At 40.1% G+C, this 22,174-nt stretch overlaps 1 long non-coding RNA gene across 1 annotated transcript; it reads right to left on the reverse strand.

The window, feature by feature from the left end:
- Positions 1 to 16,567: 16,567 nt before the first annotated feature.
- LOC134791791 (uncharacterized) lies at positions 16,568 to 17,112 on the reverse strand. Its single transcript, XR_010144314.1, has 2 exons — positions 16,967 to 17,112; positions 16,568 to 16,788 (listed from the first exon to the last, which is right to left on the reverse strand). It is a non-coding gene; the product is annotated as an uncharacterized LOC134791791 (long non-coding RNA).
- Between the last annotated feature and the right edge of the window lie 5,062 nt (positions 17,113 to 22,174).

Consider the following 22,174-nt stretch of genomic DNA (forward strand, 5'->3'; position numbering starts at 1 on the left):
GCAGGAGATCTAAGGTCCACCACCTTGCATTTTGGAGACAAAGCAAACCGCTTGGAACAGGTGTTCCTGGGGGTGATCTGAGCTGATTAAGCCCGGTTGCCAAGAGGTTCTCCCCAGCAAGTGGGCAGGGGAGGGGGGGTAAAAGTGCCTCCGGCGCGCCTCACTCTAAGCTTTATATCTGCATACATCTAGCAAATATATCAAGTTTGGTGTCTTTTTCATGTAATTCGAGGATGAAGAATTCAGTTCTGTGACTAAATTTTCACTCACCCATACAAAAAAATCGAGAAATTCAAAATTCAAAAAAAATTGTTTAATTTTTTTTTTCGTAAATCCTCTAAAATATTTAAACTATGAGGATTTGCTCTAGAAAAAAAAAACCTGTTAATAGCCCAGTTATCGTACTATACAGAATAGTAAACTTCTCAAACATTTTTTTTTTCATAATTCTGTTAAAAAAAATGTTTTGTGTCGCGCGGCGTACCTGCATTGTAAGAGCGGTATGCAGCGTTTAGGATTTTTAAGTATGTTTAGATGATTTCTGATAAGTTGTTATTCTTCTGGTTGTAGATTACATTAATAAATTACTTCTGGAAGTGATATATATACAAATATAAATTAAATATATAAATAAAGATGTTGGGAAAACTTTCGCCAACAGAGTTAAGTATTATAAATGTGATAAAATTAACATTATTATTTGCATGTCTTTTCCATATCTCGGGACCATGGGGTCCCGGACCTTTGGGAGGCGTACGTGGGGACGAAGCCAACAGCGCAGAGGCCCTTTAAGGCACGTTAATCTAAAAGCAAGGGATACATGTGGTGGATACTATCCCCGAACGCACAATGTGATACATCTGGAGATGGTCCCCGCCAGGTGCAAAGACTATTACAGTGCAGCACTTTTGTGCTGCGATGGGAACTAAGGTCATGGGCTATAAATTTGAAAGTTGGATGGACTGGATAATGGGCTATGGGAAAGACTAGCGGACACCTGCCGTGACAATCAGTCTCAAAATTGTAAATGACAGGTGGTGACTCGCCAACTCATTGAGTGGGCCCCGCAATGGCCGCACGCACAGTGCGACAACAGGGCAACACTTTGGAGTGGCTGTGAGGTTGTCGAGAGGTGAGTCTGCGGTAGCCAGATCCCGGTAATCCGTTCAGCAGGCCGCCGGCGTTATGACATTTTACACTTCCAACCTGGAGCATAGGTCTCGCTCTCGCCACTCCATTCTGGCCGGCCAATCAAGGCAAGCACAGAGGCGAGGGCCAGATGACAGGGCCCTCTGAAATAGGGGTCCGCGGTGTCGTCACTCACCGTCAGCTCGCCACAAGCTGCCCCCGCGGGACATTATTATTATTATTGTGGTGTTGTGGGCCTTTGAGTGTCGCATTGACCAGCATTGATCTATTGTGACGGCCCTTTAAGTTCATTACTAATGCCCGTTGCATCCAGAAAGTTCCAGATTCTTTGGGCCGTAATGTTTTGTACCTCATAGGGTTGCACTACGTGTCGCCCTTGGTAGGTACTTCTTTTTGACATTAGTAGTCCACAAGAACAAAGAATGTGCATTGCAGTCTCCTCTGACTCCTGACAGAACCTGCATGTCGCATCTTGTTTCTTGCCAATTTGAAACATATATGTTTGTTCAACTTGCAGTGTCCAGTCAGTATTCTGGTCACCGCGCAGGTTTTGTGCCTTTTGAGTCTTAAAAGCTCCTTAGCAGTTTTGCTGTTGAACCCTTTGATCAGAGCTTTCGAGTGACTTGTCCTTCAACGAACTTCCACCAATCGATTGCTCTCGTTTTTTCTAAGTTGCTGAGCAGAGAATATGCATCTCGTTTTGTGCTTCCACAGAAGGGTTCTGGGCCGACCAGGGGTGTGTCTGCGCCCTTTCTAGCAAGTTCGTCCGCTTCTTCGTTTCCGTTAATATCGGAGTGCCCTGGTACCCATCTAAGTGTAACTTTGTTGGAGTAAACCAGTGCATTTAGGTTTGTTTTACAGTTCTGGACTAGTTTTGAGTTTGACTCAAGGGATTCTAGTGCCAGCGGAGCAGCCTGGCTGTCTGAGTTGATGTAGATAAGCTGGTGTCTTAGGTTTCTATCCAGGTTGATCTCCGCACATTTGTTGACGGCGAAGACTTCTGCCTGGAAGATTGAGGCCAATGTGCCCATGCTGACGCTAGCTCTGAGCTTAGATCTCTCACCATAGATCCCACATCCTACATCATTGCCTCTCTTGGAAGCATCTGTATACCAGATGTGGCTTCCCTCTTCGACGTACATTTGGTTGTTGATCCATTTGTCTCTAGGAGGTATTTCTACTGTGTACAGTTTGGTGAGATGACATTCGGTGTGAGCGTCATCAGTGGACATGCTAAGGGCTCTATTCGCAAAAACCCAGGCCTTTAGATTGGTTAATGCCTGAGAGCGCCATTTCGGCCTGTTTAGCGTGCATATTCTGTAGACGCACTGCTTGGCCTCCTTTTGCACCTGCAAGTGGAGTGGTATGATATCCAGCAGTGCATCTAGGGCCGCTCCCGGTGTCGAGGAGTAGGCGCCTGTTACTGTTAAACAAGCCGTGCGTTGCAGGCTGTTTAGAGTGTCTATTGCTGTCTTTTGGCTGGTTTTGTTACACCAGACTGCGGAGGCGTAGGTGACAATTGGCCTCTGTATAACCACATAGCAATTTGGATCTTAAGCCCCATCTTGCTCCTGCCATTCGACAGCATGACCACATGGCCATTTTCACTTTTTGTATAATGTTTCTCAGGTGAGGGTTCCAAGTTAACTTTTGGTCAAAGGTGACCCCTAGATACTTGACCTCTGCCGAGAACGGTATTATTTGTCCATTAAGTCTCGGTTTTGTGAGTTTATCGAGCTTCCGTTTCCTTGTGAATGGTTAAATGGCTATTACAGTCTTGCTCGGATTAATGGACAAGTCATTTTCTCTACACCATTTGAATATTGTGTTTAGAGCTCCTTGCATTAGGTTGGATATTGTGTTGAGGCAAGGGCCTTTGACGATGACTACAAGGTCGTCGGCATATCCTTGTGTATCAAAGTCTTGGCCTGACATGGTTGCAAGAAGTTGGTCCACTGCTAGGGTCCATAATAGTGGGGATAAAACGCCTCCTTGTAGGCACCCTTTAGTGGTATAAAATTCATGCTCTATATATAGTATTGATGGTCAGAGTGGCTACTCTGTTTGAAAGCATGCTATGTACCCATCTGGTGGTTTCGTCTACTCCCTTTGATTTCAGACCATTGAGTATGGTCTCTGTGGGCGTATTGTCGAAAGCACCTTTAACATCAAGGAAAGCACATAGAGCGGTTTGCTTTTCCTCTAGGGTTTTCTGCACCTTGTCAACCTGGTTGAAAATTATTTCGGCGACACGGCGGTTTTTGGCGCACGGCGCGATTTGGTGTATGTTTGGGGACAGGTTATAGCCCCTCAGCAAAAGCCACCATGCCCTGCTGACTGGGGCTGGTCCAAACAACAAGGTTATTGGGAGCCCATATGGACAAGCCTACCTGCGGCGGCTGCTGCTTGTTTAGAGCTTATTCGTTGCCGCTGCAAAACAAAATGCGCAGGGAGGTGCAACTGCGTTAAAAAAAACCTAAAATGCACAGTCCCATGGGCATGTAATGGCAATTACGAACAATATAATATCTTATTTTAACCCGCATTTTTGTCAAACATCTCCTATGTTAATTTTATCACATTTATAATACTTAACTCTATTAGCGAAAGTTTTCCCAACATCTTTATTTATATATTTAATTTATATTTGTATATATATCACGTCCAGAAGTAATTTATTAATGTAATCTACCACCAGAAGAATAACAACTTATCAGAAATCATCTAAACATACTTAAAAATCCTAAACGTTGCATACCACTCTTACAATGCAAGTACGCCGCGTGACACAAAAAATTTTTTTAACAGAGTTATGAAAAAAAATTTTTGACAAGTTTACTATTCTGTATAGAAGGAGAACTGGGCTATTCACAGGTATTTTTTTTCTAGAGCAAATCCTCATAGTATACATTTTGTAGAGGATTTTCGAAAAAAAAATTCTAAAGTTTTTTTTTTTATTTTGAATTTTTCGAATTTTTTGTATGGGTGAGTGAAAATTTAGTCACAGAAATGAATTCTTCATCCTCGAATTATACGAAAATGACACCAAACTTGATATAGTTGCGAGATGTATGCAGATATAAAGCTTAGAGTGAGGCGCGCCGGAGGCACTTTTACCCCCCCTCCCCTGTCCACCTACTGGGGGGAACCTCTTGGCAACCGGGCTTAATCAGCTCAGGTCACCCCCAGGAACACCTGTTCCAAGCGGTTTGCTTTGTCTCCAAAATGCAAGGTCCCCTTAGAAAACGGGACCTTAGATCTCCTGCTAATGGCCCGACTTATCTTTCCACACTGTATTTCATGCTAAAAGGGGGGGTTGCGTCAGGTGGAGGGAGGGGACTGATTGTAGTATGATATAAAGGTACGCGTGACGCTAGTGTGCGTAGAGCACAATTTCTTTCGTCTTCCCCATACATTCGAACATAACTTGATCGAATCATGCGCCTAAATGCCTTTTAAAGCGGTCGGTAACCAGCGTTACCAGGCAGCCCTGGTCCCGCCTCGTTGCTACTGGCGCGATGCAGGCGCTGTGATTGAAATTTACAGTTTTTTTACTGTGGCATCTAGAATGAGAAAGAGAAAATTTACATCTTTAAGAACCTAACCTCGCGAAACAGTGTCTAAATAATTATGTTACTCTAGATTATGGCTGTTATGAGTAATGTGGTTAAAAATGCAGGTCCATACGCCAGTCCTTTCTCACTCACAACGCAGAGGCGTTCCGCCACCATACATGAGGTGGCAACAGATGGGAATGATGAATGATTCATATGAATATGCACCACCTGTGCCCGACGAGAACAAAGTACCTAATGTGTATTCTACCCAAAAGAAAACCTCCTAAATAATTATGTTGCACAAGAGATTGTAAGGCAGAGTAACTAGGCACCGTCGCGTCACGGGTGCTAATTAGATTGAGCTTACTCACAGCTTATGAGGATTATTATACCCATCCCCGGGATTAACGCATCAGGCGAAGGTAAATCAACGTCTACATACCTTTATTGCCCATATGTTACAAACACGATGATTACCAGCCGTAACACATGTCATCACAAGACAATACAATTTTGCGAGATTTCGCGTTTCAAGGCTCTTTCAAGGTTATAAATCGTATTGATAACGATAGCGGTACAGCCTGAAATTCGGGAATCAGCTGCAAGTGGTGTTAAAGGTATGAAAATCGGCACGATTAATCTTTAGGCCAATTAAATCAATTTGACCCGTAGCACCAAAAAATAAAAACAAACGGAAAGGAGTTATGACGTCATCTTTTTTTTGTATGGAAAATAAGAAAAAATTGTTCAGAAACCTATTGTGTGTAGTATTAAATGAAAGGGCATTTTGAGTCGGTTCTAAAAATATATCACATTATTATATTTCCGTCACTTGCATTCAATAAAAATAAAAATAATTTTCAAAACATACCAAGTTTGGGCTCCTCCAGATACGAAACCGTTGCATTATTTTTTGTAAAATATACCTCAAGTAATATCCAATATCCTCATATCTAACCCCAAGAAATTAATTTCGAAAATATTTAGTTTTAGTATTTTTTTATTATTTTTTATTATTACAAATTGTGATCTATCAATCTACCAATGAAACGGCCTCCTAGCCTAGTCGATAGTGACCCTGCCTATGAAGCAGGAGGTCCCAGGTTCGAATCCTGGTAAGGGCATTTATTTGTGTATTCATCATCATCATCACACAAATAAATGCCCATATACACATATATACAAGCCCTGGTAAGGCTACGGGTCAAATTGATTCAAATGGCCTTAAGATTAATCGTGCCGATTTTCATACCTTTAACACCATTTTGGTGAACCGCAATTACTATGAGGTGACATCTACATACCTATCCGTCGTGTTTGAATCTGTATGGAATCTTTCATTAAAGTTGTTATTGTTGCATTTCATTTTGCACCGGTAATTAGCGGTTTGGTTTAACAAAAGATAACAATGCCATTCATCGTCAGGTAGTCTCTCAAGTGGATACCGACATTTTAAAACCATACGACTATACATAATTTGGCACAAATTTACTAGAACGTTATTATTTCACAGATTAGCAAAGTAATATTTATGTTTTCATTGAAATGGAAAGCCCAGACAGGGAAACACTTATAGCTACAAATTAAGTTATCAATGAATAATGTTTTTTTTACTGTCTCATAAATAGGTACATTGTGTGAATGTTCAAATAAATTACAATATCCTCTTTGCTCACTGAGTTCATTAAGAGGCGTTAACAAAGGAAACGATTCTTTATTTTTCACAACAAACAACCTCTGCGGGTGCATGTAGGTACTTAACTCTGTATTTAGCATAAGTTACCGATAAAAGGATTTACGAGTGTTAGCTCATTTATTTTACGATTCTTGTGGACAATAAAAACGGAGTTATGATTTATTTGTCTACGGCTGAAGGACGAAGGAATTACAACATGAGGCGAAACTGCGTCTTAATACTTACTCGTACGGGCAAACTTCATTCATCAATCATTCGTAAAAGGAAAGGCCAAGGATATTATGACATTTATGACCTAGACTCTCTAAATACATTGTTTGTGATATTAATATAATAGCTATGGAAACTTAGCAAAAGACAACTCAAGATTATAACGGGGGTGTTTGCTGGCCATTATTACGGAGTCAACAGAGTTTTGGCCGAGATGGGACACTCTGACAACACCTACTGTCGAATGTGTGGCGAAGAGGATGAGACCGTTAGACACCTAATGTGTGAATATGTCACGCACTCACCAGATAAATAACGAAGGAATTTGGAGCACGCTATCTGGAACCAAAGGAATTCAAAACGCTACCCCCATGTGCTCCATTATCTGGCACATGGAGATGGTCGAAAAACTCTTGAGTAGTTGAAGGATTTTCTTTAAGGGGCAATTGCACAAAAGATCCCTATGGGTCGAAATGTATCCGTAAGAGGTCCCGAAACTATAAGATAAGATAAAATAAGACTAATAAAATGACTGGCTTAAGAAGCTTATATAATCTTAACATGTCCTTAGTACGTATGTTTTCAGTTTAAATAAATTTAACATCTGAAGTCATATAGAAAGTTCGAAGTTACTGAAAGTCAGCCGCCATTGTTAAATTAACTTGTTTCAATTAAATATAAAATTACAATTAATATGTATTGACTAAGAGCATCACCAGAAACGTCACTGCTGACACTGACAGATCTTATTATCCGTAACAATTATCCATATCAAATTCATAACCTCTTATTACGATCAGCATACTACATGTCAGACCACTATAATGAACATTACAATAGAATAATGAATATTCGTAACTAGTGATGTGCCGTTCCCGGGAAAATTCCCTAGGTGGGATTATTCCCGGAAACGTTGCCGGGAAATTTCCCATATGAAGGGAAAATAGCGGAATTTTGAAATTGCGCATATAGTATTTTATTATCAGAAATTCAGTCAACACTTAGCATCTTAAACTTTTTTTAAAAACATTAAAAACCGTATCTCATCCGTCTAAGTAAATTCCCTATACTCCCGGGAAATTTACCATTCTTCCTGGGAATTTTCCCATAGTTCCTGGGAATTATTCCTTGGCCAATTTTTTTTTTTCAATAATACGTCTTTATTCAACAAAATCGATACAAATCATCAGTTTAATCAGGGTAAAAATAAGGGGTTACTAATGGATTACCGAAATATTTTTGCCAGATTTTCATATCCCAAACAATTTATCCCAAAAATATAAAATCCAACTAATCATTTCCCAACTAAACAAGTCGAAAAAAAATATTTTCCAAGAGAACGATATGCAAAAAAATATTTTGACATTTCCTTACTTTCGCAACATTTATTTTACCAAATTTTAATTACTCGAAAGTATTAGTTGGCAAAGAATACAAAAACCATAACAAAACATGACAAATGTAACAGTTATCAAAAAAAGAAATTGCCAATTTTTATTTGAACAAATTTTAATTTCTCCAAATGAGTACTTACCAAAGAATACAAAAACCAAAACTAAACGTGACAAACTATTGTATTTTGTCATTTTCTTATTTTGACAATTATTATTTCACATTTTGTTATTTATTTAATAAATACTTTAAATAATTCCAAATTTAGTAATGGCAAATATTACAGAACAAATGTCAAAAATTATTATCTGTAGGGTGGTACGAATTGCATTTCACTAATATTTTAATAAGTGGGTAGGAGATTGAAGTATCCGTATAAGCGTCTGAATACCGTCGATATTTATTATTAACTTTGCTTCATAAAAGATTTTTTTGGGAAGAATCCGATTTTGTTTATTAAGATAGAAGTATATCTTGTAGCTACTTACGTGTAACTACTTACCTATTTTTTTCTTTAAAATGTTCTAGTAAAGGTAAAATAGTAAAGATTGAAAATAAAATACTCATTTATGTTTTTTTTTTCATCGATAACAATCCCTTTTTATAAAGCAAGTGAGACCTGGTAGCCGGTCGACGAAGCCCCGCTTCGCGGGGCTTCTATTTTCTGCTCTGAGGAACACAAGGTAACTAACGAACCTATCTAGGTGGAAATATACGTAATACTGTAGTGTTTTTTAATGCGGGGGGCTTCGCCCCCCGAGCCCCCCTTTCGGGGGGCTTCGCCCCCCCGTCCCCCCTTTTGGTAGCTTTCGCGTGGTTTAGACTAACGCAACATATTATGGGATTATGTTAAAGACAAAAAAAGGGAACGACAACACAGTAATGAATCATTCTATGTCGATGGAAATGTGGTAAGTGGACAGGGCGCTGCGGATGCCTTCGCTAATTATTTCAGCTCAGTATTTCAGCAGGATAGGCCGAGCCTGGACGCGGCGGCCGCGGCGCGTGGGGCATACATTTCTGGTGACTCCAGGTCAGTTTCCATTCCCTTCGTCTCTGAATCTGATTTTGGGGCGGCCATTCGCAACCTTAAACCCCGCTCTTCAGGCGGGCCGGATGGTATCCCAGTATTTCTGGCCAAAGATTGTGCTGATATTTTGATTACACCTCTGTTGCACATATATAATCTCTCACTCAATCACTCCGCCTATCCAAATCGCTGGAAAACTTCTAGGGTGACACCGGTTCCTAAGGATGGTAACAATACAGATATTGCCTCTTTTAGGCCTATAGCTGTTCTTCCTGTGTTTGGTAAAATATTTGAAATCATGCTTAACCGCCAAATAACTCTACAGGTGGCTAATCGCTTGCATCCCAGTCAGCACGGCTTCCGTAAGTCGCGATCTACAGTCACGAATCTAGTTGCCCTCGCTGACTATGTCTGCAAGGAGATGGATGAAGGGCACCAGGTCGATGCTGCATATTTCGACTTCAGAAAGGCATTCGACCTGGTCGACAACGACGTCTTGCTGAGCAAGCTGGCGCTAGCGGGCTTCACACCAAAGCTATTAGATTTCTTTGCTAATTACATGAGTGGCAGGCAGCAGTACTTTACGCTGTCTGGTGTGAGTCAGGGCAGTACCCTGGGGCCTACTCTTTTTCTCCTTATGATAAATGACTTACCGGACACAATCAGAGCTGCTAAATGTCTTCTTTTCGCTGATGACCTGAAGCTGTTCCTAGGCATTCGTAGTATTAGCGACAGCGCAGAGTTGCAAGCTGATATTGATGCTGCTGCCAGGTGGAGTGAGAGAAATCGACTTCCCTTTAACGTAAAAAAGTGTAAGGCGATAACTTTCTCGCGTAAACGTTCTGCTCTTCAAACTGGGTACAGCTTAGCGGATTCCTCCTTGGAGAAAGTTAGCGAAATTCGTGACCTGGGTTTAATATTAGATAGTAAATTTGACTTCCATTCGCATATCAATAGTATTTGCAAGCAGGCCAGTAAAACCTTAGGATTTGTAATGAGAATATCCAAGCAATTTCACGTTGGAGTGGCTAAGGTTCTCTATAACGCATACGTGCGCAGTAAGTTGGAATATGGTGCGGTTGTCTGGGATCCATATGAAGACAAGTATTCCCTAATACTTGAAAAAATACAACGAAAATTTGCACGTTGGTTGTATAAAAAAGCATATGGATATTACCCTTACCTTTACCCTTCCATCTTTGTCTCGGGGATGGTTGGGCTAGACACGCTCGCATTGAGGCGGAAGTTGTTGCTCCTGGTGCACTATCTCTCAATCATTCACCACCAAGTTGATAGCCCTGAGGTGTTAGAGAAGATAGGGTTGTTGGTTCCTAGGAGGATACCGCGGGATGTGGACGGGGCGGTCGCGCCGCGTCGCCGGCCGTGTGTGTTGCTGCGGCCGTCCGCTCGCACATGTTACGCGAGGCACGCACCTACCACGCGTGCTTTATCATTTCTACATACTATGCTCACTCAACACGTTGACGCTGACATGTTCGCCGATCGTTTAGCAAACTTGTGCAAAACTGCTAGACAATTTTTAAATTTTCATACTGCATGACATTGTATATGTGTGTATTGTAATCTGTTTTGACATTTAATTCATATAATTTTTAATTTGTTTGACATTTTTATGCGCATGTATTTATATTTTTGTATGTTTTTAATTGTTACTATTTTGACAATGTATATGTTAGCGTGTAAGTGATTTGGTCTGTAACTGTAAGCTTACATTGTGTTCAATAAAAAAAAAAAAAAAAAAAATTTCTAAAGTATGACTTAATTAATAATCGTTAACAAGTGAGACTCGGCAGCCGGTCGACGAAGCCCCGCTTCTCGCTTCGCGGGGCTTCTATTTTCTGCTCTGAGGAACACAAGGTAACTAACGAACCTATCTAGGTAAAAATACAGGTAATACTGTAGTGTTTTTACAATGCGGGGGGCTCCGATAACAATCCCTTTTTTTAAAGTAAGTGAGACCCGGCAGCCGGTCGACGAAGCCCCGCTTCGCGGGGCTTCTATTTTCTGCTCTAAGGAACACAAGGTAACTAACGAACCTATCTAGGTGGAAATATACGTAATACTGTAGTGTTTTTTCAATGCGGGGGGCTTCGCCCCCCGAGCCCCCCTTTCGGGGGGCTTCGCCCCCCGAGCCCCCTTTCGGGGGGCTTCGCCCCCCCGTCCCCCTTTTGGTAGCTTTCGCGTGTTTTAGACTAACGCAACATATTCTAAAGTATGACTTAATTAATAAAAAAACAATTGTTGCATATTACAATCCCCTTTTTTAAAGCAAGTGAGACTCGGCAGCCGGTCGACGAAGCCCCGCTTCTCGCTTCGCGGGGCTTCTATTTTCTGCTCTGAGGAACACAAGGTAACTAACGAACCTATCTAGGTAAAAATACAGGTAATACTGTAGTGTTTTTACAATGCGGGGGGCTCCGATAACAATCCCTTTTTTTAAAGTAAGTGAGACCCGGCAGCCGGTCGACGAAGCCCGGCTTCGCGGGGCTTCTATTTTCTGCTCTGAGGAACACAAGGTAACTAACGAACCTATCTAGGTGGAAATATACGTAATACTGTAGTGTTTTTTCAATGCGGGGGGCTTCGCCCCCCGAGCCCCCCTTTCGGGGGCTTCGCCCCCCCGTCCCCCCTTTTGGTAGCTTTCGCGTGGTTTAGACTAACGCAACATATTCTAAAGTATGACTTAATTAATAAAAAAACAATTGTTGCATATTACAATCCCTTTTTTTAAAGCAAGTGAGACTTGGCAACCGCTCTAAGGAACACAAGGTAACTCACGAACCTACCTAGGTAATAGTGGTTTTTTGGGCAGCTTTCGGGCTGTTTAGTTTCCCAAACCAAACTAAGCACCCACTTTACCTAACCTAGCCGTAACACATTTTTAATAACCTAATGTTTTGGATAGACATAATTTGTCCAGTAGTGGTTTTGCAATACATTTGTTTGAACAAACATTTTTTAAGTAAAGATATTTTTGGAAAAAATAATTTTGTCCAGTGATTCATTTGACGAAAATAAATTTGAGCGAACATTTATAGTCTAAGTAAAACATTTGGAAAAAAAAACAGTTGGTCTTATAAAAGTTGCAAAGTAATAGTTTGGGAAATGATCATTTGTCGGAATTTAAGTTTGTTAAATGTTCATATGGGAAAGATTGAGTTGACAAACGTGCAGTTGGTAAAATTTGGTTGGGAAACGAAATTTGGTCAAAAAAGTTTCGGTAAATTAAAAGGATCCCAAAAATAAGTTAGGTACTAATAAGAATAGTGGAGTTCCGTAACCTATTTACCAAGAAACTCTTGTACATACGAGTGTTAAGGACTGGTTCTTGTGAATTATTTTACATTGCATTATCAAAATATCCAATAAAAAAGCTGTAGACATAATTTTTTGGAGATTAAAAAAAAAATATTTAGTAAAATTTCGAAATGGTCTGACTTCATTAAGATTTCGCATTATGGCACATCGGGGGCTTAAATGGCTGGTGCCAAATTTTTTTTAATCCAAAGTGGCGACTGTTGTAAGCAAACCCACTTTCCAAGTTTTTTTTGGGAAGCCACTATGCATTTTACGGTTTTTGGGTACTTTATTTTACTAAACGCAGTTACTTGTCGTTATAGCTAGCTTTAATTAAAATTGTAATACACTTAGGCTATGTTTCAATATTCCCCTGTTTGGGGAATATTCCCGGGATATTGTCCATATGGGAATATTCCTTGTTCCCGGAAAATTCCCACGGCACATCACTATTCGCAACCGACCCAGAGACCGCAAACTCATGCGACCTTCCCCATCCTTCCCTCGACCCGGCCGTCACGCGACTAGCGATCTCTTCATGCGGCGCGTAGCGCGGGCCCGCCCGTAGCGGCGCTACGCCGTACACTCGTAGGTCTGACTACGCCTCATTAGCACTTCATTACGTAAGGGGCCCTTCGGCGCGATTCGGGAAATGAATTAGAGATTCACTAGATATGAAATAGTAAAGATATGTGATGTTCCACGGCAAAATGTAACATTGCCCCGGCTGAATATTGGAGCGGCGTTAATAATAGGTTAAGCGCCAGCCGCCATAAGGTAGGTACCTTTTGCCGTGGAACATCACATATTTCATATCTAGTGAATCTCTAAATCATTTCCCGAATCGCGCCGATTGTCTCGCTAGGTTCGAACTATGTAGCATTAGATTTATTTACGATAACTAGTGACATTACAAATGTTGCATTAAAATCATAGTTTCGCATCACCAGCTTCTCTAAAGGACTCTTAAACACCGTCTATGATAGAACAAAACAAAATTCACTATACATAAAATCGCTAGTTATTTCACCAGCTCTCATTAAAATAAATCAAAAACCCCTCCTCATTACGCCAACAATATTAACCATTCACGGCCGACAAAACGGAACCGGTTTTATCGGAGCCTCCCGTGACCCACCATACATCACTCCGACCAGTTCGGCGAAGCGCCGACAGCTCAAGAACCACATTCGCAACATAATTAATCAGCCATGTGGGCAACTCGAGGCGAGGTATCGAAACTGTGTTAAAGGACGCCACGCGGCACGCGGCCGACCGGACCGGTCGCCCACGAGCGACCTCTTTCGTACAGACAAGCTGATAAGACCTCCTAGTGAGTATTATATTCTTTGGATAAGACGCTTTGGCATATAATTATCGAGTGACCCTGCCTGCAAAGCAGATCTTGGATTCAAATACCGGTAAGAGTATTATTGTTTTGATGATTTGTCCGATTGAAGAGTGAGTGAGGTGATTGACCTAATAAAGATATGTATTTATTTATTTAAAATTTATTTAGGCAACAAGGTTCGTTTTACAAATACCTTATAATTATGTATATAGACTAACATACATACCTATACATTTCATAAACGCAGAATATCACAACGGCGTGGCTCCGTTTAATCGTCTGTTTTTGTGTGGAATTCGGAAGTTTACCCACATGTATTGTATACGTTTGTTTACATAATAAGTATGTAAACAAACATAATAATTATATATTATGATGATTGATGATTACGGTAATTGTGAAAGTAATTCTGAGGCGGGCGGTATTCTGATACATATTTATTACGATTTGTAAAGCTAAGTACCTACCTATGCTATTGTTACAATACAGCTTTCAATTTATTTCATTTTAAGAACGACTTGAAGTACCTACATCTACATCACGCCCTTCAATATGCACTCAATATTAAAATGTCTAATAGATTTATCGTTAATCAGAATCCGACCTCTGTTGGGTTCGCCCTATACATACATACGTACGTTTTCCTTATGTCCTCGGAGTGAGAGGCGCTGCGCAGTGCCCAATTTTTGCGGCCCCGTGCGTAACGAGTAGGTATCCTTGGCGTTTTTATAGCAACATTAAGACAAAAACCTCTAAGGTATGCTGTCACAAAAACCGCATAGGGGCCCAGTTATAACGTGTCGGTGTAACTTTCCGAGCTATCAAAAAACCCACTGGGAATTAACGCATGTAGCAAAAAAACATTACTAAAATGTGTTGTGTATTGAAAGTAAGTTGGGGTTTTGTATAATTTTTGCTAATCGTAAAACCACCATCATCTTCCTCGCGTTATCCCGGCCTTTGCCACGGCTCATGGGAGCCTGGGGTCCGCTTGGCAACTAATCCCTAGAATTGACATAGGCACTAGTTTTTACGAATGCGACTGCCATCTGACCTTCCAACCCAGAGGGTAAAGACACAGTACAAGAACAGTAGTGAATCTTCATAGAAATGTGGCGCTGCCGGCTTGAATGTGTGCGTGCGCGCCGGGCGCCGTGTACGCATGCGCTGCCACGCACACATTAGCATAATATACGGGGGAATACGGTGGCGGCAGTGTGGGCCGTACCGCGATTGTGATCGCGCGCATTCGAGTACGCTGCACGCCCGCTCGCATTTGCCTGCTCTTACCGGCCTTAATTTTTTTGATCATGACTTCGAACCACAGAACACCGCCTCTGTGCTTCGAACAGAGGAAAAAAATATTGTAGTGTCTTTGGGTGTCACAATAACGCTCCTCAAACCCGGACTTGTCATTCTTCACAATACATTAATTACAGGAATTATGGTACAGATCGAAATTACTCATAGTCCCACCCGATGACTTCGTCGTGAATATAGGAAGGATGGAGAAGGTGTTTCGCAAAGCGTTTGAAAAGGACCACATCAACATTAAAATCGGCACGTCAATTTAGGAACAATTAAAAGACATAGAATTTACGATGCCCTGCCCATGCTTCCCTAAAACCTTTTTACTAATGTTATACGTAAGGATGAGAATTTACTTTACTTTAACCGCTAACAGTAAAGCGTTCCGAACATGCAGAAACCGGAGGAACTTTTTTCTGTATTGAATTTATATTTTTTTTAATAAATGCCATTTCCTAATGTAAATATTTAAAAAGCGTTTTATTTATACGTCATTTATGAATTGTTAGAACATTTCATTATATTATATAAATAGAAACCTAGTGTTACTCATAATACGCAAATAATATTTAACTAAAAATAAAAGTGACAACCCTAAGCGCCAACGCAAGAGTAGGTAAATAACTTGCCGAGCGGCCTTAGATTCACTACTGTTCTTAGTGTACTGTGGTAAAGACTAGACCTTATTGGGATTAGGTCGGTTTCCTCACGATGTTTTCCTTCACCGAAAAGCGACTGGTAAATATCAAATGATATTTCGTACATAAGTTCCGAAAAACTCATTGGTACGAGCCGGGGTTTGAACCCGCGACCTCCGGATTGAAAGTCGCACGCTCTTACCGCTAGGCCACCAGTGCTATCGTAATACCACCCAACTACCAACTACCTATAGTCCAGTGCCAACAACAGTGATTCACAAGTTCAATACGTAATTAAGTATTCATAAATATCATTTGGGTGCCTTTTTACTTGTTTTTTATAAAATATTGCTATAGAAAATGAATACGACTTTCGAATAACAAATACACCGAAGATTTTCGAGTACATTTTGGATTATAGTTGAGTGGTTTTTACACGTTACTAAATTAAACTCCAAATATTAACTAACTGTACGTCTACCATCAGTTTTGACATTGACATATACGCTCACGTCTACGTAATTTACTTTCTATGCATCTCGCTCGTACTCGCATATTAGTGCAAGCGAGATGTACAGAAAGTAAATTACGTAGACGTGAGCGTTATGTCAATGTCAAAACTGATGGTAGACGTACCGATATATAATTTTATTAGATACAAGATACGAATTCTCCTACTAAAATTATTGCGTTTAGATATTGCATCGTATATTCTGAATAGGTAATTAGTTATTCAAATGTGCTCGATGTCATTGCTCTCAATAATGGCCACAAGCGGAAAGTGTTTAACATAAAGTGATTATCTATTACTCAACTAACTATACTGAAGGTTAAGTTACTTTACAACTCATTTTTTATCTATTTATGATGAATTGATGCTTTTATAACGGGAAGTAAGGGTCGTGGCTCGTGGCACTGTGTTTTTAGGGTTCCGTAGCCAAATGGCAAAAAACGGAACCCTTATAGATTCGTCATGTCTGTCCGTCTGTCCGTGTATGTCACAGCCACTTTTTTCCGAAACTATAAGAACTATACTGTTGAAACTTGGTAAGTAGATGTATTCTGTGAACCGCATTAAGATTTTCACACAAAAATAGAAAAAAAAACAATAAATTTTGGGGGTTCACCATACTTAGGGGCTATTCATAAATTACGTCATTTCAAATTAGGGGGGGGGGGGTCTGGACATCGGATGACGGTAGCATGAAGTAGGAGTAAATGGGTCATTTGAAGCATGATTTTTGGATGATTATAGGGGGGGGGGGGTCAAAAATCGTCTAAAATCGATGACGTAATTTATGGACAGCCCCTTAGAACTGAAACTCAAAATTTTTTTTTTCATCAAACCCATACGTGTGGGGTATCTATGGATAGATCTTTAAAAATGATATTGAGGTTTCTAATATCATTTTTTTCTAAACTGAATAGTTTGCGCGAGAGACACTTCCAAAGTGGGTCGCACTTCGCCGCTTTTTATGTTACGAGCTGACGACCAGACGACCCACCTGATGGGTAGCGGTCTCCGTCGCCCATGGACATAAGTACAACATCAGAGGAGCCACATAATCGTTGCCGATCCTTAAGAATCCTGAAAACGCTCACTCATTCCACATTGTGTACGTTCTGAGAACAAACGAGCAAGATTCCCTTACATTGTTGGTGTGCCATGTATCTAAGGAGAATTTAAATAAAATTAATAAAAAATAGATTATTATATATATAAAAATAGATAAATTTCAAAATATAATAGTGCTTATTAATCTAGAAGCATTTTCTCCTGCTGTAACAGTAAGCAAGATACCTACCTTCATTAGAGTTGGATTTATTATTAAATAGTAGCAAAACAAAGTATGTACTTAGACTTAGGTTTTTTTTTTAATTGACGTCTGCTATTTATTAACGATGCCACATTATTTAAAATAAAGCAAACATGGAACTCGCTTGAGACACTTATGTAGTGTTCCAATTTATAGGGATTCATACTCACCTAATAGAAACCTTCGAGCAACACCGGCTTCCGACACATCGGAAGGGAGGGGCCCAAGCGATATCTCACCGTACAAATCTTTCTGCCATTTTTCGCGGGGGGAAAGGTGCACACAGTCGCACTTCTCACACACTTACATACAAAATCCAATCTGTAATGACGACACAAATACATAGAAAATGACACACGTCAATGACAAATCTTGCAAACCTCGATCTCTTTTTGTGTACGGACGAGTGACAAGTGTCACAACACGCACACTAACACATTTTCGTTGAAGTATGTAATTGTATTCTGAGCTTCGAGCAACACGGAAGGGATTCGCGAGGTACAAGATTAGCGCGTCAATCTAATCTAGCGCGGGTAATAAAACTAGTTGCACTTGGATTTTTCACTAGACCGAGTCCAGACGCGCGCGTGAACACTGCTGCACAAAAATGCCTGTTTGCTCGGTTTTTTGTTATAAAAAGAGGTCGGGGACATCAAATTTACAAAAAGAAAGTGTTACATTTCACATGTAATATTTTTTTTTACATATCATACGTTTAATTATATTCAAACACAATTATTATATTTTAGTCTCATGTAATTGTTGGATTTATCGATTTTGCTCGCTCAGTACAAATTGCGGATCGGTCGAGCGACATATCCGACTTCTCATCTCTCAGAATACAATAACATACTTCAACGAAAATGTGTTAGTGTGCGTGTTGTGACACTTGTCACTCGTCCGTACACAAAAAGAGATCGAGGTTTGCAAGATTTGTCTTTGACATGTGTCATTTTCTATGTATTTGTGTCGTCATTACAGATTGGATTTTGTATGTAAGTGTGTGAGAAGTGCGACTGTGTGCACCTTTCCCCCCGCGAAAAATGGCAGAAAGATTTGTACGGTGAGATATCGCTTGGGCCCCTCCCTTCCGATGTGTCGGAAGCCGGTGTTGCTCGAAGATTCTGAGAGATGAGAAGTCGGATTTGTCGCTCGACCGATCCGCAATTTGTACTGAGCGAGCAAAATCGATAAATCCAACAATTACATGAGACTAAAATATAATAATTGTGTTTGAATGTAATTAAACGTATGATATGTAAAAAAAATATTACATGTGAAATGTAACACTTTCTGTTTGTAAATTTGATATCCCCGACCTCTTTTTATAACAAAAAACCGAGCAAACAGGCATTTTTGTGCAGCAGTGTTCACGCGCGCGTCTGGACTCGGTCTAGTGAAAAATCCAAGTGCAACTAGTTTTATTACCCGCGCTAGATTAGATTGACGCGCTAATCTTGTACCTCGGCAGAGGGGAAATAGTGCGAATAGTGAAAAACGGTTTTTTGAGATGTGGCAGTATAGCAGGCACACGGCGTTATGTTAACAACATTGAGCATGGCCCGACATGCTCTTGGCCAATTATTTTAATATTTTCCTGCGATTTCGTCTGTGTAGGTATCATGACTCGTGAATCGTAGGCACTCCTTTTCCCACCCCGTTGAGTTGTTAATTCTGAGTTAAAAAGTACCTAATATTTAATATAGTGTGTCTAGTATCAAGCATACGAGTATATCCGTTTGGCCATATATTATGTTGTGTAAAAGTGTGGTTAAAAACATTCGATCAATGTATCATGGTCCATCAAGAAATGTCACATTTGTGAGACAAGCAGGATGTAGCGAATATTACCTACGATGTGATGTAGGAAGTGTATAGAGTGCCTCTAAATGGTCTTAACGCAGAATACCGCTCATTAAATCCTTATCTTCTCAGTTAATCAATAAATAATATTTCACAACACGCAGATTTTCCTCAATAACTTTGAGTTTGATACCTACCTACGAGTAGGTACTATCGCAAAACCTGACATTTAGGAGGAAGGAAAACACATTTGCCTTAAGAAAGCCAGTTTCTGCATGTAAACGCAAACGGTAAATGTAAATAAAACGCCTCTGGTAGGTAGGTTGTAGCCTGTAGGTAGGCCGCTCAATTAACTAGCTATACTCTGTCAAGACATTTCCGTCCGTAGAAAAGAGCGGCGAATTTAAACAATGTATGCGCTAAGAGTTATATCGTCCCATACAAAATTAGAATTTCGCGCCTTTTTCTACTGACAAACTTGTTTGACCATCTATATTAGACTCTATACATATACCTACCTAATTCCATTTAGAAATCGTTTCTGACTCAGTTTATTTTCACATTCTTATCATAAGTTTTATAATTATTAATAGAGTAGTCAATAGTAAGTACCTATTATTTAAGTATTTATAAACAGTACGGTTTTATATTTGGAAATCAATGAAAATAATCAAAGACTTTGTCGACTTAACTTATTTTACCTAGTCAACCAGACGAATTGTTAAAAAAAATGTGAAAAATTACTATTTTGACAGTCTTATACTAAGAAAATAAATAAAATAATTAGAACTGTGCCAGCGTGCGCGTGCGCGTGCGCGTGCGTGCGTTAGCCTCAACTCTAATAATACATTATATTCTTCCTGGGGGTAAATTAATTTGGAAAATAGCTAAGTCGAGAACCACTCCGATTCATTTAATGAACAGGGAAATTGTATCCTACCAAAAACATTTTCATGTACGTAAAATGTTGCCAAGACCAGACCATCATATGGCTCACACTGCCAAAATGTTAACAGATATAATGTACCTACAGTGGCGGATTTGCCCTAAGGCCAAGTACCTAGGCCCAGGCCTAGGGCGGCAAGATATTTAGGGGCGGCAAATTGTGACAAAAAATTCGCTGATCATAACAAGAAATAACTCAAAATATAGTCAATATGATGGGTGCTGAGAAAGGGGCGGCTACAGGGCCTGGGGCCTAGGGCGGTAAAGACTGCAAATCCGCCACTGATCATGTAGACTCAAGCTTCTAAATCTACAAGCCCTAACTCCACAAACTCTACAGTCTACACCTTAGTCAAAATATGTAGGTACCTTATTCAGCTTACTGTAAGTCTTAGTCAATTTGTGTAATAACAATTCAATTCAATTTATTTATTTAAAAGACAACAATGGCCCATAATGGTTCGTAACAACTAAGATTAAAGACTAAGTGTTAGTGGAACAAAAGCAGAAAGTGACACACAAACACAGACAGCAAACACAGACAGCAATAACGTCCTATAATATTTATTTATTATTTATTCATGGCGCCCATTCACATACTTCATCTTGTAAAAGTCGGTACCTACATAATTAGCTCGATTAGACTATAGAGGTAGGGACTTAAGTAGGAGGTATAATATAATACATAATCTTGAGTCTCTCGTATCGACGGTATTGGCAGGCTGGTTATTGGAGCGCAAGGCAGTAGCTAGATCTATTCCCGTTCAGCGTCGTGACGCACCTCACTAGCAGCTGACACTCATTTAGATGCATATTTACATTTCATTTTAAGCAGTACTGTTATGCCAAGTTGGATTGCCTTAGTCAAATATTAGCTGGTAGATAAATACGTGCTCTCGCGGGTGTTATCACACACGTGGTCGGAGCAAACAACAGTAAGCTAGTTGTCAACGACATGTGCTCGTGTTTTGCGCAGCGGGCATTATCGGTGGAAAAGTTGCGCGCGCGCAGATTGATAGCGGGGATGACTTGATAAGGACCAGAAGGAGAGTGCTCGTGTTTTTACCAAGAGCAGCTATGGCGGAATAACACGACAAACGGCCGGGCATCAACCTAAAAATCCTGATATTATCCTGACCATGGACGGACATTACTCCAAAAATCAGCAGCACCCTTATTACATAAGCACTTTGTTTTAGCCAAATAAAATTCGCCACCATAATTACACTGTATTAAAGGTCCACCACCTTGCATTTTGGAGACAAAGCAAACCGCTTGGAACAGGTATTCCTGGGGGTGATCTGAGCTGATTAAGCCCGGTTGCCAAAAGGTTCCCCCCAGCAGGTGGGCAGGGGAGGGGGGGAAAAAGTGCCTCCGGCGCGCCTCACTCTATGCTTTATATCTGCATACATCTCGCAACTATATCAAGTTTGGTGTCTTTTTCGTGTAATTCGAGGATGAAGAATTCATTTCTGTTACTAAATTTTCACTCACCCATATAAAAAATTCAAGAAATTCAAAATTCAAAAAAAATCTTTTAGTTTTTTCTTTCGTAAATCCTTTAAAAAATTTAAACTATGAGGATTTGCTCTAGAAAAATAATACCTGTGAATAGCCCAGTTATCCTACTATACAGAATAGTAAACTTGTCCAACATTTTTTTTCATAACTCTGTTAAAAAAAATGTTTTGTGTCGCGCGGCGTACTTGCATTGTAAGAGCGGTATGCAGCGTTTAGGATTTTTAAGTATGTTTAGATGATTTCTGATACGTTGTTATTCTTCTGGTTGTAGATTACATTAATAAATTACTTCTGGGCGTGATATATATACAAATATAAATTAAATATATAAATAAGTATGTTGGGAAAACCAACGCCAACAGAGTTAAGTATTATAAATGTGATAAAATTAACATTATTATTTGTATGTCTTTTCCATATCTCGGGACCATGGGGTCCC

The sequence above is a fragment of the Cydia splendana genome, chromosome 6 (genome assembly GCF_910591565.1).
Source record: "Cydia splendana chromosome 6, ilCydSple1.2, whole genome shotgun sequence".
Lineage (NCBI taxonomy): Eukaryota > Metazoa > Arthropoda > Insecta > Lepidoptera > Tortricidae > Cydia > Cydia splendana.